Below are 18115 nucleotides of genomic sequence, written 5' to 3' on the forward strand. Positions count from 1 at the left end.
TGGGTCGAAATATACTACCCTAAAAATATTTGCACTTATTTAAGACTCACCCTGTATATAATAGGGAAAAATTGACCAAACCGTAAGGCGAAAAAATACGCCAAAATACTCCTTACATTGCCACCCGGGCCCCTTTGGCCTAGTGCGACCTTGGATCGACGTACTGTACTAAAAAAAACATGCGACTAAGAATCTGTGTGTTTGCTTTAGCGTGATCGTAACGGAAATTACGGAGATAGCAGTATTTCGGTGGCTATTTCAGATCACTAGGAGTTAGCAGATATTATTGAGTTAAAATAAAAAAAAATTAATGGGAAAAAATGTGTTTGCTTTCCCTACTTATAGAGTATTTTTTTCTCTTTCTAATGGTATAAAAACTTATTAATGTAAAAAATGGAGTTAGCAGGTTATCACGTTTCACTGACAAAAAAATAATAAGTAAATACTAAAAGAGAAATTTTATAAAAGAAAAATCGGTAGTCGGTTGAGTTAGAAAATATTTATACTAAAATATATGTAGCGGTGGGGGTAGTTTTCCAAAAAAACTGACCGACTTAAAAGCCAAATGTTAAAGATCTTCGTAAAACATAGACACCTAAAATGTCATTCAAATCGGAATAACGGTTACTAAAATATCTGAAAAAAATGTGTTTTGTTTCTCTGACGGACAAGCGAAGCACTTTTGTATAGAGGTAAATTGTGTCCAGTTGCATCCAAAAATGCGTTCTATGTCCACGGAATAGTGTATAGTTAGTCTAATTTATTTTTAGTTTGAGTTTAAGTTAGTCTAACGTTATATGTCTATGCATTTTCTCCTAACTCCGTGTGTATATAGGTAATCAAATTATTTCTCCTATTTGCTGTCAGACGCAAACTTCAAGACAATTTTCTAAAATTAGCCGAGATATGAATTCAAACTATCGCACAATGTGATGTTGGAAACGGTATTACGTCAAAACTCTAAAGAAAACATTAGTCAGAGAAGTTTCCAAATAAAAGTTCGGCAAACATAGGTGAGTTTCACGTCTGGCCTAATTTTCTAAATGGCAGTTTTCGTGAAAAATCCGACATAAATAAGTCAATCAACCGGACAGCAAATGTATATTGTTCGCCCTTCTACGTCTTTTTATTCCTTTTGGGCTAAATAACTTTATATTTACGTGATTACTGTTTATTTTTGCTTTCTTCTTGCATTCACAAAGGAGAAGGTAGTTTGGAGGGGTTATTATTATTCTTGGGATTAACTTACGTTAATGACTGAAGTAATTTGTGTCTAGACTATATTAGCTATGCAAATAAATGTGTATTTGTCTATTCCTCTAGACGTATAAAAACAAAAAGTTAATCAGGTAAAAATGTAAAATATTAATATTATTTTTGATAAACAAATTTAACCTTTATATATTCATTCAAATTAACAAAATCCGTAATTAGAAAATGTGTCTCATATACGACAAAATTATGAATATGGTCTTTATCGTCTAAAGGTAGGTACAGTACGTCTGTCCGTTCTGTGGCTACGGGGTATCCGTGAGAGGGGAAACGATATTCTCTCGATGTTTTTCGTAAAAAATTAGACGACGCGTCCCATCAATAAAAATTCGACAAATTTGCAAGTAGCCAATAAAATGAGTGGGCGGAGCGATTTGCGGTGACGTACTCGTCAAGTCGACGTATAAAATATATTGCTGTTTATTTAAATGTTTTTTGTCCGCATTCCTTTCATAGACACAGATCCAGCAGACGAACTGTAGCTGCATTTATTATTAAAAATATAATAAGACAAAGACTAAAATTTATATTGATATTATTAAGTCATATCTATACTTATATTTTTGAAATAATTATTTAATTGTGTAACAATGTACACTCACTGGAACGAAAAACAAACCTTAAAATTTTGACATATTTTAAAGTTTTATATATTGTGTTCTAGTTGACCGATTTTGATGATTTTTTCAGCAATTTGTAGCTAAATTATTTGACTTTCTAGTATCTCTTTCTAAATTAAAAATGAAAGATTCCGTCTCTCAATTATACCAGGGAACACAAAATGTTGATATTTTGGTGATAGTTTGAAACACCCTCTGGAATATGTTAATAAAGCAGGCATTTCAAAAATCATTTTATCATCTAGGTACGTCTTTTCTCAATAGTTTGTTTTTTGATTCACCGGAAAAGCTTTATTTTTATTGGAGATATTCGCTTCTGAATAAGACAGTAACGATTTACAGCAATTTTAGCATTGATTTTGAGTCTTCATCAAGATACCTATAAAATAGTGTTTATTGTTTTTGTAATGTCACTGTTACTGAAAAGTCATATTATTGTTTATTGGCGGTTACTTTAGTAGAGATGGTTTTAAATTCTGAAGTATCGGCTATTGCTGCTTTAATTGATTATGGCAGAGATCAACTTTTGGACTTAAAACCATATCTGCTATAGTAACTACCCAACGGAGAATAATAATATTATTTTTCAAAGACAGTGTCATTACATAAATCATAAACACTATTTTATAGGTCTGTTGACTAGGATTAAAAGCAAGGGCATGGTTTTAATTGTAAAAAATACGAAAAAATGTTAGTGTTTTCTTCAAAAGCGAATATCCCCAAAAAAAGTTATTGAGATGAATCAAAAAACTATGGAGGGAAGATATACCTAGATGATAACTCCATAAGGTATTGCACCGAACCAAAGAATATCTTAATACCCTAGAAGTCTCGTCTGGCATCAAAATCTGACCTGTCGATGGGGCCTCGCTTTGGCGAGCGAGGCCCCAACTTCGTGGAGCCTCGCTATTTTGCTCGGAATCGAACGAATAGACGCGCGGCGTTGCCTTGTTTTGTGTGTACTTTCTTGAATAGTTTTAAATTATAGTTTTAAATTTTATCTATTGCAATAATCAGTCTTTCCGTTCTCCGCACTCCGCCAGTTTACATATATTATCTTATATAATTCCCGTGTTACAGTTTTGGTTACCGTACTCCTCCGAAACGGCTTAACCGATTTTGATGAAATTTTATATGTATATTCAGTAGGTCTGAGAATAGGTAGTTATATATTTTTTATACCCTTAAATGATAAGGGTAGTCCACCCCCATTTTTTTATTTTGTGAAAAAACAATATTTTAATTTTTTTTTATTTGGCATTAAAAAATACAAACAACACTAAATTTTCACCGTTCTACTTTCATCCCCTATTTTTTAATAGGGGTTGTTTTTTTAATTTTTTGTTACCATCTCCGAAACGGCTTAACCGATTTTGATAAAATTTTATATGTATATTCAGTACGTCTAAGAATAAGTTGTTATCTATTTTTATACCCTTAACTGATAAGGGTAGCCGAGAGGGTAACCCACCCTCATTTTTTTTTAGTTTTTGAAAAGAAAAAAATGTTTTTTATTTTTTTATTTGGCATTAAGAAATACAAACAACCCTAAATTTTCACCGTTCTGCTATCATCCCCTATTTTTAATAGGGGTTGTTTTTTATTTTTTTTTGTTGCCATCTCCGAAACGGCTTAGCCGATTTTGATGAAATTTTATAAGTATATTGAGTAGGTCTGAAAACAGGTTGTTATATATTTTTTATACCCTTAAGTGATAAGGGTAGCCCACCCCCATTTTTTTTTATTTTAAAAAATATTTTTATTTTTTTATTTGGCATTAAAAATACAAACAACCCTAAGTTTTCACCAGCCTTTCTACCATCATCCCCTATTTTTTAATAGGGGATGTTTTTTTTTTAATTTTTTGTTACCATCTCCGAAACGGCTGGATCGATTTTGATGAAATTTTATATGTATATTCAGTAGGTCTGAGAATACGTTGTTATCTGTTTTTATACCCTTAAGTGATAAGGGTAGCCCACCCCCATTTTTTTTTTATTTTTTGAAAAAAAAATATTTTAATTTTTTTTATTTGTCATTAAAAAATACAAACAACCCTAAATTTTCACCGTTCTGCCATCATCCCCTATTTTTTAACAGGGGTTGTTTTTTAAGATTTTTTGTTACCATCTCCGAAACGGCTTAACCGATTTTGATAAAATTTTATATGTATATTCAGTACGTCTAAGAATAGGTTGTTATCTATTCTTATACCCTTAAGTGATAAGGGTAGCCGAGAGGGTAGCCCACCCTCATTTTTTTATTTTTGGAAAAAAAAAATATTTTTTTTATTTGGCCTTAAAAAATACAAACAACTCTAAATTTTCACCGTTCTACCATCATCCCCTATTTTCAAATAGGGGTTGTTTTTTTAGTACCATCTCCGAAACGGCTTGGCCGATTTTGATGAAATTTTATAAGTATATTCAGTAGGTCTGAAAATAGGTTGTTATATATTTTTTATACCCTGAAGTGATAAGGGTAGCCCACCCTCATTTTTTTATTTTTGGAAAAAAAATATTTTTTTTTATTTGGCCTTAAAAAATACAAACAACTCTAAATTTTCACTGTTCTACCATCATCCCCTATTTTCTAATAGGGGTTGTTTTTTTGATACCATCTCCGAAACGGCTTAGCCGATTTTGATGACATTTTATTATGTATATTGAGTAGGTCTGAAAATAGTTTGTTATCTATTTTTTATACCCTTAAGTGGTAAGAGTAGCCCACCCCCATATTTTTATTTTTTGAAAAAAAAAATATTTTAATTTTTTTTATTTGGCATTAAAAAATACAACCCTAAATTTTCACCGTTCTACCATCATCCCCTATTTTTTAATAGGGGTTGTTTTTTTTTAAGTTTTTTGTTACCATCTCCGATTGACCGATTTTGATAAAATTTTATATGTATATTCAGTACGTCTAATAGGTTGTTATCTATTCTTATACCCTTAAGTGATAAGGGTAGCCGAGAGGGTAGCCCACCCTCATTTTTTTTATTTTTGAAAAAAAAATATTTTTTTTATTTGGCCTTAAAAAATACAAAAAAAATTAAATTTTCACCGTTCTACCATCATCCCCTATTTTTTAATAGGGGTTGTTTTTTTTAAAGTTTCTTGTTACCATTTCCGAAACGGTTTTGCTGATTTTGATGAAATTTTATTATGTATATTGAGTAGGTCTGAAAAATAGTTTGTTATCTATTTTTTATACCCTTAAGTGATAAGGGTAGCCCATTCCCATTTTTTTTATATTTTGAAAAAATATATATTTTTATTTTTTTATTTTGCATTAAAAAATACAAAGAACCCAAAATTTTCACCGTTCTACCATCATCCCCCTATTTTTTAATAGGGGTTGTTTTTTTAATTTATTGTTACCATCCGTGAAACGGCTTTGACCGATTTTGATAAAATTTTATATGCATATTCAGTACGTCTAAGAATAGGTTGTTATCTATTTTTTATACCCTTATGTGGTAAGGGTAGCCCACCCTCATTTTTTATTTTTTGAAAAGAAAAAATGTTTTTATTTTTTTTAGTTGGCATAATAAATACAAATAACCCTAAATTTTCACCGTTCCACCATCATCCCCTATTTTTTAATAGGGGTTGTTTTTTTTAATTTTTTGTTACCATCTCCGAAATGGCTAAACCGATTTTGATAAAATTTTATATGTATATTCAGTAGGTTTGGCTTGGTTTGGTTTGGTCACAACCTATTCCTAGGTTGTTATCTATTTTTTATACCCCTAAGTGATAAGAGTGGTCCATCCCAACTTTTTTTTTATTTTTTAGACAAATTTTTTATTTTAATTGTTTTATAGGGAGTGCTTATTTTTTAGGGGGTGCATGTCCAAAATGTTCTTTTGGGTACTCACTTTCATCACTTAAGGGACCTCTGTACAAAATTGTATACTCCTAGTCCTAGAACGGATTTTACATAAAAATTATACAAATTTTTACCCTTAGTTATATCCCCTTAAGGAATGAATTCCAAAAATCGCTCTAATTATTCAATTACGCTACATAATAAACCTCTGTGCAAATTCTCATATTCCTTGAAAAGAATTTATTGTTCCAGAACGTTCAACCCCTCATTTCACACCCTAAGAGGGCGAATTTCCAAAAATTGCTTCTTAGTGCTAAATTACGTTACATAAGGAACGTCTGCAAAATTCATACTTCTACAACCGATTTTAACAAATTTTTGTACAAATTTTCATCCCTTATTTTTCAGGGGATGCATGCCTAAAATTTGCTTCTAGGTACTCACTTTCATCATTTAAGGGACCTCTGAACAGAATTTCATACTCCTACTCCTAGAACGGATTTTACATAAAAAAATTATACAAATTTTCACCCCCTTAAGGAATGAATTCCAAAAATCACTCTAATTATTCAATTACGCTACATAAGGAACCTCTGTGCAAATTCTCATATTCCTTGAATAGAATTTATTGTTCCAGAACGTTCAACCCCTCATTTCACACCCTTAGAGGGCGAATTTCCAAAAATTGCTTCTTAATGCTAAATTACGTTACATAAGGAACGTCTGCAAAATTCATACTTCTAAAACCGATTTTAACCTTTTGTACAAATTTTCATCCCTTATTTCTAAGGGATGAATATCAAAAATTAGCTTCTAGGTACTCACTTTCGTCACTTAAGGAAACTCAGGTACAAATTTTCATACTCCTAGAACTAACACTTTTTGTACAAAATTTCACCCCCCAGTTTCACTACCCTTAGGCTATACATTTCCAAAAATCGCTTATCAATGTTCAAATGCGCCACATCTGTGCAAAAGTTCATACTCCTAGTAGGTACAGATTTTTTTTTGTATAATTACATCCCTTTATCTAATTACACCCCTTTATGGGTCGATTTTAAAAAATTACTTAGTAGTGCTCATCTTAGAGAACGAATTAATATTCTCCGTATTTACTCCAGTTTCCTAATACTAGCACAGATAACACATAATCATACTAGTTAATTTTTTATTGGAATAGAAGTAATTTTTATTAGAAGGTATACAAAAAAATTAAAAATCTAAAATTTTATTTTCATAGCTACGTTTTTTTTCATAGCCTTAGGATGCCTCATGTACTATCGAATATACGAAATATATAATCAATACATATTTCTTTAAATATCGAGAAATAAAATATGTTTGGCAACACCGTACGAAATATCGCCGCGCGTAGTCCTCAAAATTTAAAATATTAGCATTTTCAGGCTTCGATTATGTTCAAAAGCGCCACCGTATGACAAATCACTAAAGCTTCCACACGAGAGTTCTTAAAACTATAATATTCTTTGACCGAACTTTCACCAAAATATCAACATTTTGTTTACCCACATATAGACAGATAACAACGTTCATTTTTAATTTAGAAAGAGATCCTAAAAAGTCAAATTATATAGCTTAAATCATCATCAAAATCGGTCCACTAGAACACAATATACAGGGTGTCCCAGAAATAAGTGCAAGTATTTTAACTGGTAGTATAGTTCAATCCCAGAAATACGCCTATAAGGTTTTTTTCGCGAAAAAAAAAATTTGAAAATTCGAAATTTTTTGAAAATTTTTTTGGAGTTTTTTTAGTTTTTAGTTAAAAAACATAATTTCTTGATAATATGGCAACATAGGTATTAGATTAAATTTAAAAGAAACCTGTATATAGGGGACACCCTGTATAAAACTTTACAATACATACAAATTTTAAGGTGTCCATTTTTCGTGCAGGTGAGTGTACTTGAAAGTAGAATTATTCCATAATAATTCTTTTATGCCGTTTTTTGGAAGATATAATTCAATATTCTTTACTAACTCAATTCCTTTATTCTTCTTAATCTCAAAAAGCAACTTTTTTCCTGCCCTCATCATAGCAGATAAGGTAGGTATACTCTAGAAAGAACAAAGCAGAATACAAAAAGAGATTTTTTAAGTATTCCACTTTTGGTGAAATCAATAAAAGTATATAGTGCATAGATACCTATCCCCTTTGCCCCACTTTGTTCAAGTATGCTTTTTGCAAACTTTTAACTGACAGACAAAAATAAATATTTCCGAATAGAAAAGAAATGATTTTAAAAGATCCAGTTACACTAATCGTTTGAAATTTGAGCGTCTAGACGTTGTTTAGATTTAGAGTAAATGCCCTGGCATCTTTACTTTAAAGATCTATTTTTCTAGGGTCTATAAAATAAGAAAAAATATTTTTTAAATGTTTTACTAAACTAAGAATATTTATTAGAAATAATTATTTAGACTATCGTAAATGGTGTTAAAAATCTATTTGTTTATTAATTAATTCTAGGGTTCGCTTAATCACGCGATATAAATATAATACAGGGTTGTTCACCACATACGACACGGATTATTGTAGCTAAACTATTAGATTTTTACAAATTGTAAGTTTTGTACAAGAGAAGTATGTAATGACTGTAATTTTTTTAACTGGAACACTCTCTATATTTTTACATTTTTAGTTTCTACGATTAAAAGAGAGGTAAATTCGATTAAGGTTTATCATACTTAAACCATGCCGTTTTTAATATATTTTCAATTTTGTGAAATTGAAGTAAAAATTTTAAGGCTTGGTTTCCCCAAGGGTATCAAAGTTCTTAATACTAAATATTTATAAGTTTATTTATTGATCAGTTATTGTGTTGCAATAATAAAAATAATACTACCTTATACAGAGTGTCTAAAAACTATTTTAAATAATTACTAGCTTTAAACGGCAATAACTTGTTTAATTTAAATGGAACCCTGTATATTTAGGAGAATCAGATGCACAATTTAATTGTATATCAAACTGTATTATACCATATTTTACCTAGCACTTCAAGTTTTCGTAGAAAATGCATTTTCTTGTAATTTAGACTTATTTATCAATATACCCATGGAATATTGACATTTTAGATTGTTTCTAAAGCAACAAATGTACAACAGGTACAGGTGCTAAATACGATAATATTATTAGCCCATTTGTATATATAAAAAGGAAACAATTTAAATCTTTATTAAAGAGTATACCATTAATTAAATATAGCACCATTATTTCAGCCCAAATATTAATTAATTACATACTTAATTGTGTTAGTTAATAAATTATTCTAAATAAATGTGGATTTGAATCAGAAATCAATATAATAATAAGTTATGAAAATGAACGTTTCTGTTGTTAACATTTTTAAGGTGTTACTCTTCACCACACTGTCTAATACACATACAAAATTCAGTTTTTTAGTATTTGGAGCAATTATTATTATTCAACGCAAACAGTCAATTAATATTAATTAAACTATATAGTTTGAATACGGGAATCAAGTTAATTGGTCCTCTTTAACAAATATTTAAACAGTTTTTTTTAATGAAATAAAGAACTATATCGACAGTATTAGTATCTGTATTCTTTAAAAATTTATTACATCCTTAAAAATAATGTAAAATGTCAATATTCCATAGGTATATTGATAAATGGGGTCTAAATTATATGAAAATGCATTTTCTACAAAAACTTGAAGAGATAGGTAAAAAATGGAATAATAAAATTTGATAGACAATTAATTTGTGTATCTTATTGGCATAAGATATACAGAATGTTTGGTTTGGCCGTTTAAAGATAGTATAATTATTTAAAATAAATTTTTAGACACTCTGTACAAGGTATATAATTTTTATTGTTGCAACACAAAATTTAGTAAATAGAAATACTTCAGTACAAAATGTGGTTTTAAAAACTTAAATACGCCTAGAGGTAAAGCATTAAAATTATTAATTACTGTATTTTGACAAAAACCTAAATATTTCAAAAACGATAAGATTAAAATGCTGTAAACCTTAATCAAATTTACCTTTATTTTAATCGGAGAAACTAAAAATGTAATAATATACAGGGTGTTTCATTGAAACAAATACAACTTTGATGTTTTTTATTTATTTGGGACACTCTGTACCTTGTAAAACTATTTTTAATTTGTAGCTCTAATAGTCCTTCAATGAACTAAAAACTTACAATTTGCAAAATTCTAATCGTTTAGCTAGAATACTCCGTGTCGTATGTGGTGAACAACCCTCTATAATTATAAAATGAATTTAATATTCGAGCTCTTCTAAAAACATCTTAATTTTTTGTTCGAAATCCAGGAAATCGGACACCGAAATATAATCTTTTACCTGGGTTAGGGCAAAAACCTTACCATCCCCTGTTATAATGGTAAACAATACCCTTAATGATTCACTGTCGACACGAAATTTAATTGGACAGTGGAAGGTTGGACAGGTTTATTTATTGAAATAATAATGTGGATACCATTATAGTAGCGATATATGTAACCAGAGAAGTTTGCTATATTTGATTGACTTGGTAAGGATAGGGATAAGCTAGGAGATTAATATTTCTCTTTGTAGAATCATTTGTACTGCATATACTTGATGTAAGTTTTAGTTAGATTGATATTTTAAAATAGAACTTTGGCAGATTAATATACAGGGTGGTCCATTAGGGACTCCAATATCGTCGTGGTCGAATATATAAAAAAAAATGTTTTATACAGATGTTGCATGGTTTATAATGGTGCATATCCTAAAGATATTTTGTTGTATATAAGGTGTCACAAAAAAAATTGATAAAGTTTGAATTTTTTTTAATTGCAACCGCCATTTTCTGTAGATAATTGGATCCAACAGAAAATTCTGCATATAGTACCGTTGATTCAAGAAATAAGAAGATGCGCAACCTTATGGGCGATTTCGTGGCACAAAACCTGTCCGAGATGTAGCTGGGGTTACCGTCAGCCTGTCCGAAAATTCCGACATTTAGTTTAGCTCTGAGACGCTGCGCGCTGATAGTCGTTTACAGCGCAGCGGATAAAGGATACTGTACCGTAGTTCTGCTTTCAGTCGACAGAGTGATTGGTTGCCGGAGACAGTATTGCTAGAACTACTGATTAATCCGTAGATTTACGGATTTTGGGAACAGTACTTTATGGATTTTCCATCATTAAACAATTTAATATAATATTATACGATTAAACAAAGAACGGCGTCAGAGTTGGCTTGGAAATGAAGATCACTGGTATTTCATATGTAAAATATTATGGTAAATGTCAATAATTCGTCATTTCTAAGCCAACTAAACAACTTTTTTCGATCATACGACATATGAATGTTGTGAAGTGTTATATCATACCAGGTGCGTCTCAAAAGTGACTCACCCCTACAACTTTTTTATATTTTGAGATATAAAAATGAAATTTGGTATGTTAGAATATGACATAAATTAGAATTGATTGATCTATTCAATTGTTTTTGGTCACTTCCTATTTTACCGGAAATGACTACAATTTTTGATTTTTAAATGGCACCCTCGGTAATTTTTTACTCTATTCATATCATATGTCAACTTTTGACAATCTCGCTTAATAAAAAATCGTATTTTAAAATTCAATCTCGAGTGCCATGGCTATGTTAAAAACACCAATTCTTAATCAAGGAGCCTTGGAAAAATAGATTTGATCGTCTAATGTTTTTAGTGTCTTGTCCTGACCAGTTAGAAAATGCACAAATCATATTTTTGAGAACGAGGGTGGCTCATTAACGTATTTCGAAAAAGCATTTTTTTACGAATAATTGGATACCACAGTTGGTATTTGGAGTCAAAATTTCGCTGCGTATCGCAACTTATAATTTCAAATAAACCGTATGCGAAAATGTCAAAAGTTGACATATGATATGTCATTCTATTCAGAGTGTCATTTTCTACCAAATAAAGTAAAAAAAATACCGAGGGTGCCATTTAAAAATCAAAAGTTGTAGTCATTTCCGGTGAAACGGGAAGTGACAGAAAACAATTGAATACATCTATCAATCCTAATTTATGTCATATTCTAACATACCAAATCTTGGTTTTTAACAGAAGAAATAAAAAAGTTATATGGGTGAGCCACTTTTGAGACGCACTTTGTATATGGGGTTTTGAACGAAATACCAGACAAAGATCATATACATGGCTTTGATAAAAACTTATTAATGCAACAGATATGTAATATAATACCGCCAATATTCTGCGAAACTTTAACACTTTAAATACTTCAAAAATGTTCACTTTTTAATTCTACATCTAAAAGAAAAATGCTACAAAGTGTTATATTTAAAAAAATGAGATATAGCATTTTATATATTGACACTATAAAAATTACCCTGTACCTATAAGGTAATGGAAATTTTCCTTGGCGGGTTTGTTCTCTAATCCTTAGTGTTTGAAAAATATAAATACGTATTAACAAAGTTAAATTCACTCCAATTGTTAATAACTTTTCGGATATAGTGTTTGACCAACAATGACGATATTGGACTTCCTGGCACTAGTGCGATTATTATTACTATTAACCCACTATTGCAAGTATTGGCTTTTTGGGGAAACCCCGTAGAACTCTATATTTTAAAAAAATGGTCTAAACTATATAACCTACATATTATGATACCAAAATTTCACTTCGATATAAACTACCGTTCTCCTTGGAGCCTTCGCGTCGTATGAAAGGCGCCACCCTGTATTAAATACATATATTACTTATTATTTTTATATATTAATTGAGCAAACGGTATCTCCTATTCATGAATGTGAATTTACTTATATTATAACTTTTAGTGGTATGTGCAATGTTAGAAGAATCTATTATTTAATAAAACTAAGTAGAAATTAAATATTTTCATTCGTATGTCTTAAAAATGTTTACCTGTGCATAGAATATTAAAGTTTTCATTACTCTTTCCATGGTAAAACATATTGTACATTTTTATTTTTATGTAGGTTTCAAAACATAAGGGAAGTTTTGTAATATTCGCATACATATTCAGTATCATGTAGCCGTTGTTAATAGATGTTTTGTTATAAGTTAAAATGTATTTAAATTGCCTTTATAAAATTAATTAAAATTTATTTCATTTAGTCTTATTGAAATAGTCAATTGTTAAATTGCTGTTACTTGCAAAGGGTTTATTATTAAATAATTTGGAATGTGTAAACTAATTAAATTAACTTTACTCATAATACAAAAAAATATAGTGTAATATTAGACAGGTTAAGTCTTTAAAAAGTCCAAATATTTTCAGGGCTGGTAGATCTGGTCGAAAGAAACATACGTATTTTTTCTTTGCCGTTTTTTCAAATCAGTCCAAAATAACCGAGATATTTTACTTTAAAAGTTAAAAAAAATGAATTTTTGCTTAAATTTTGAGAACTGTTGGATCTTTTCTGGGTATGGTGCCATATTATGAACAAATTATGTTTTTTAACTGAAATTTAAAAATATTTCCAAAAAATCTTAAATTTTCAATTTTTTTGGCGAAAAAAAACTCTTAAACGTGTTTCTGGGGTCGAAATATATTACCCCAAAAATATTTGCACTTATTAAAGACTCACTCTGTATGATAAATAGTAATATATAGGGTCCGGCAATAGTGCGTCGGGAATCTACAGACATCCGAATATAGCTACAGACCTAGAATAAAAAGCTTGGAAATTTTGTTTAAGTGCAAACCTAAAGTATGTACTAGGATGCATTTCAGGAAAATATTTTAACTTCTATAGGGCCGGGCGGCTCAAAAAAGTGTGAGTGAATCGGGATGATTTTCTTTTAAATGGAATGGAACACTTTGTCTATTATTGCATTTTTGGCTTCCTTTCAGATATGATTCACTTTACATAATCCTAAGATATGAGTAAATGTATTTCAAACTTATTAATAAATAAATAAAAAATATATATTTTTCAGCTTTTATTAAAAATATTATTAAACATACAAGAACTGTCCTGAAATCAAAACTATATTAGGTATTTACTTTAGATGATCTATGCTTATTTTGCTATCAATATGGTAATCGTAAATCATACAGGATGTTCAAAATTCTGGGCCAAACTTTCTAAAACACAAAATAATTTTTCTTGTTTTTTTTAACGGATCACCGTGTATATTATTTTTTCTATAGATAGGGAATTAAAAAATGAATATTTTTTGTACTAAGGGTGTTTCAAAATGCATAACATTTCGCAGATATTCGCGGTTTTATATTTCATATGGAAAGAGCCATATGAAATAAAACTGCATGTATCTGTAAAACCATTAAAAATTTTAGAATACTTTAAATACAAAAAATGTTCATTTTTAACTATCCATTTAATAAAAAAATAATATACAGAGTGTCCCATTAAAAAAAAATATATTTTATATTTTAGAAAGTTACTCATATCTTCATCAGGATTATGTAAAGTGATCTGAAAGGAAGCTGAAAATGCAATAATATACAGAGTGCTCCATTTAAAAAAATTCTCCCGATCGACTTACACATTTTTGAGCCACCCTGTAGATGTTAAAATATTTACCTGAAATGCATACTTTAGGTCAGCACTTAAACAAAATTCTCAAGTTCTTTATTTTAGTAGCTACACTGATAAAAAAGATAGACTTGAACTAAAGTCGTCATCGTTCTTGAAAAAAAAATTAGTGGCAAGAGAATTTATTTTATCGTAAAAGAAAATATTTTGCCTGAAGAAAAACTCTCTTAACTCAAGAAAACTTGTTCTCTTGATAAATTCGAAAATTTCTCTTGAATCTATTTTCATTCAATCAAATGCAAGTTACTTTGTTTTAAGATAATAACAAAAATACGCTGGGAAGTACTTCATTCAAGAAACATGGCCATTTGTCCAATAGCTAAATACTCTCTTGATGAAAAATAATAACGACACGCAAAGACGATGACGAAGGACGGTATATACAATCAGTCGGCCGCGGCAGTCCGATCAGTCGCACGTCGCATTTCATAGGCACATCATAGTAAGCACGGGTTTTGTTGCTTGGAATTTTCCACTTGCAATTTTGCATAATTTGCTTTTTAAACGCATATCGTATAACAAATTAGTGATCGTTATTAACATGCATTTGTCATTTTTTATGGACAAATTTTAGGATATATGGATGCTTCAAAGGAGTTTCTGAAAAAAATGGAAATTAGAGCATTTATTTGCTATATTTGAAGGTAAGAGACATTTACCTAATGCACCTGTTTAGATAATGCATGCGTGTCTATAGATAGAATAAGAATATATGTATCGATTTTTTTCCGCAAATAATTACAAAAATTTTAGAATTTTAGAAAGTCGTCGTATTAAAAAATTCAAAATGTGACCAAAACTTATAATTTTAATAATTTGTTTGCTTTACTTTGATTAATCGTGATGTTTTGATTAATCGTGATTAATCATGTTGTGATGTTAGGCTCACAAAAGCTAGAGTAGATGCCGAATGCGGCACTGACCACCGACTTTTAATTTCAAAAATGAAAATCCAGTTAAAACCCAAACATCCATGCTGTAAAAAGCAAAACATGACCAGATTGAACGTACGGGGTCTAGAAAACAACAATACCGCCGACGCCCTCCGGGAAGCCATCAAAGAATCACTTCCACCGATAACTTCAATCTCAGTATTGGAAGCTGAACAAGGCTGGACACAATTAAGGGATGCGATTCATAAAACCAGCGAAGCAGTACTGGGAAAGTCGAACAAAAGAAACAACCAGACTGGTTTGACGAAAATCAACCGCATATACAGGCTTTGTTGGAACAAAAGCATAGAGCATATCAAGCCGTCACTGCAAATCCACATAATCCAAGACTGGTAGACAACTTTAAAGCAGCCAACAACACGCTTCGAAGAGAACTGCGCCAAGTAAAGGATAACTGGTGGTCACAAAAAGCGAATCAGATTCAAGAGTACGCCACGCATCACGATTATCGTAAATTCTTCGAGGCTGTAAAAGAAGTATACGGCCCAACTAAGAAGGTAAGCTGCCCAATCATGGCTCAAAATGGCGAACTTCTAAAAGAGGAAGAACAAATTAGAAATCGCTGGAAAGAACATTACAGCCATATCCTTAACCAAGAAAACAACCCCAATATGGAAGCATTAAACACAATACCTCAGTATAACAGCCTCGATGTATTAGACATCCCAATAACAGAACAAGAAATAAAGACCTCCATAAAACAGCTTAAAAACAACAAATCAGCGGCTGTGACGCGATTCCGGCGGAAATCTATAAGTGTGCAAGTAAAGAACTTATTGGTCATCTTAAGGCTCTCTTCGATGTCGTATGGGAAAGCGGAGAGGTACCTCAGGACTTTCGCAACGCGAATATACTGAATAATTTAAGAACACAGGAAGTGCATCAGATTGCGGAAATTACCGTGGAATTTCGCTATTGGCTATCGGCGGAAAAATTCTTGCAAAAATAATGTCAAACCGCCTGCACCCATATATAGAAAAAATCCTTCCAGAATCGCAAACGGGTTTTCGTACCAACCGCGGCACCGTCGATTCCATATTTTCCATCCGTCAACTACAGGAAAAAGCAATAGAGCAGCAGTCTAAACTTTATGTTGCATTCATCGATCTAACAAAAGCCTTCGACTCTGTGAACAGAGATGCGCTTTGGGCAATTATGAAAAAGTTCGAAGTACCCAACAAATTTCTTACACTGTGTAAAAGCCTCCATAACAACAACAAGTCAAGAGTGTCACATCATAGATCACTGAGCGACCCATTCCTAACAAATACAGGAGTTAGGCAGGTCTTAGCGCCTCTCCTATTCAACATATTCATGGCAGCGCTCTCCATTATAGTGGACAGCAAACTGCAGGAGAGAGGATTGGGCATATACCGATATGACGGCGGTCTGTTCAACATAAAAAGACTCAGGCAAAAACACGTACAAAATTTATCACAGAACTTCAATACGCTGACGACTGCGCTCTAGTTGCAAACACGGTACAACAATTACAAGAAATGTTGAACACATATACCTGGGCATACGAGGCTTTGGGCCTTAAGCTGAACATCGGCAAAACTAAAATCATGTGCACTCCCCCGGAAGATCACAACAATGCTATAAAAATCGGAGAAGAACTATTCGAATATGTGGCGGAATTCAATTACCTTGGCAGTTTGATTTCGGAAAAGGCCAATATTGACTCTGAAATTCAGCACAGGATTAGTAGCGCCTCAAGAGCATTCTGGAAATTAAAAGACAGGGTTTTCTACAATCATGACTTGAGTACAAAAACAAAACTTGCAGTATACCGAGCAATTATAATCCCCACCATGATATATGGGAGCGAAACCTGGGTGCCTTACCGCCGACACATGAACGCATTGAACAAGTTGCAACAGAGACACCTTAGACAACTCTTAAGAGTCCGGTGGTTCCATCATGTCTCAAACGTATCGGTCCTTGAAAAATCTAACTGCGAGAGTATTGAAGTCATGGTCACAAAATCCCGCTTAAGATGGGCTGGTCACGTATGCAGAATGCAAGAAAACCGCATACCAAAATCTCTGCTTTACGGTGAGCTTGTGGACGGTAAGAGGAGGCCGGGTGGACAACTGAAAAGATACAAGGACATTTTCCACGAAAATTTAAAGGGAATTAACATGCAGAATGAGTGGGAAAAAGCAGCTCACAATAGAACTCAATGGAGAAGGGTTGTAAACTCAGTTAACAGCGGCAACCAAAAAGTAGAGAGGCAACAAAGCAATGAGATTTTTGAATGTCCGGAGTGCGGTAGGCAGATAACATCACGTATCGGGCTTTTCAGTCACAGAAAAGCTCATGAAAGAAAACGCCTTGCGTGACCATTTTCTTTATGTGTGTCGAATACTCGTCAGCGAGTAACGGCTGTATGTACGGCTGTATGTATGTAATCGTGATGTACCATTTTTTTGTAATTTGTAGAGTGACGAACCACCCCAAAAAATACCAAGGAGTGAAGAAACAGAAATAACTACTATCGAGGAAAATAATATCATTACTTACTACAGACCAGGAAAACCTAAATTTATCAGAAAATAATATACCTCGTAATATGCCTGTATATGATGTATATACTTCTCTTAGATCAAAATAAATTTTAGTTGAGTCAATAGTATTCGCTATTGGTTTAAGAAAAGTGTCTCTTTAATTAAGAAATGTCCCTTTTCAATCAAGAATTTTTGCATGAATCAAAGAGACTATTGTTCATCTAGCAAGAACTTCTTTGCATATTCATTTTGGGTCAAGAGTGAAATACCTTGGACAGATAGATTATTCTATTCTCTAAAGAAATTTTTTAAAGCTTATGAAAAGATAGTTAATACTTTGGGCAAAGAAAC

General features: G+C 31.6%; 1 protein-coding gene across 4 annotated transcripts in view; it reads right to left on the reverse strand.

Annotated features, from left to right (window-relative positions):
• The window catches only part of LOC115888961 (probable beta-hexosaminidase fdl), a 172353-nt gene that overhangs the window by 63108 nt on the left and 91130 nt on the right, over positions 1–18115 (reverse strand). The window lies entirely within an intron of this gene.

Source organism: Sitophilus oryzae, unplaced genomic scaffold, assembly GCF_002938485.1.
Source record: "Sitophilus oryzae breed Bouriz unplaced genomic scaffold, Soryzae_2.0 scaffold_810_pilon_pilon, whole genome shotgun sequence".
NCBI classification, from domain to species: Eukaryota; Metazoa; Arthropoda; class Insecta; order Coleoptera; family Curculionidae; genus Sitophilus; species Sitophilus oryzae.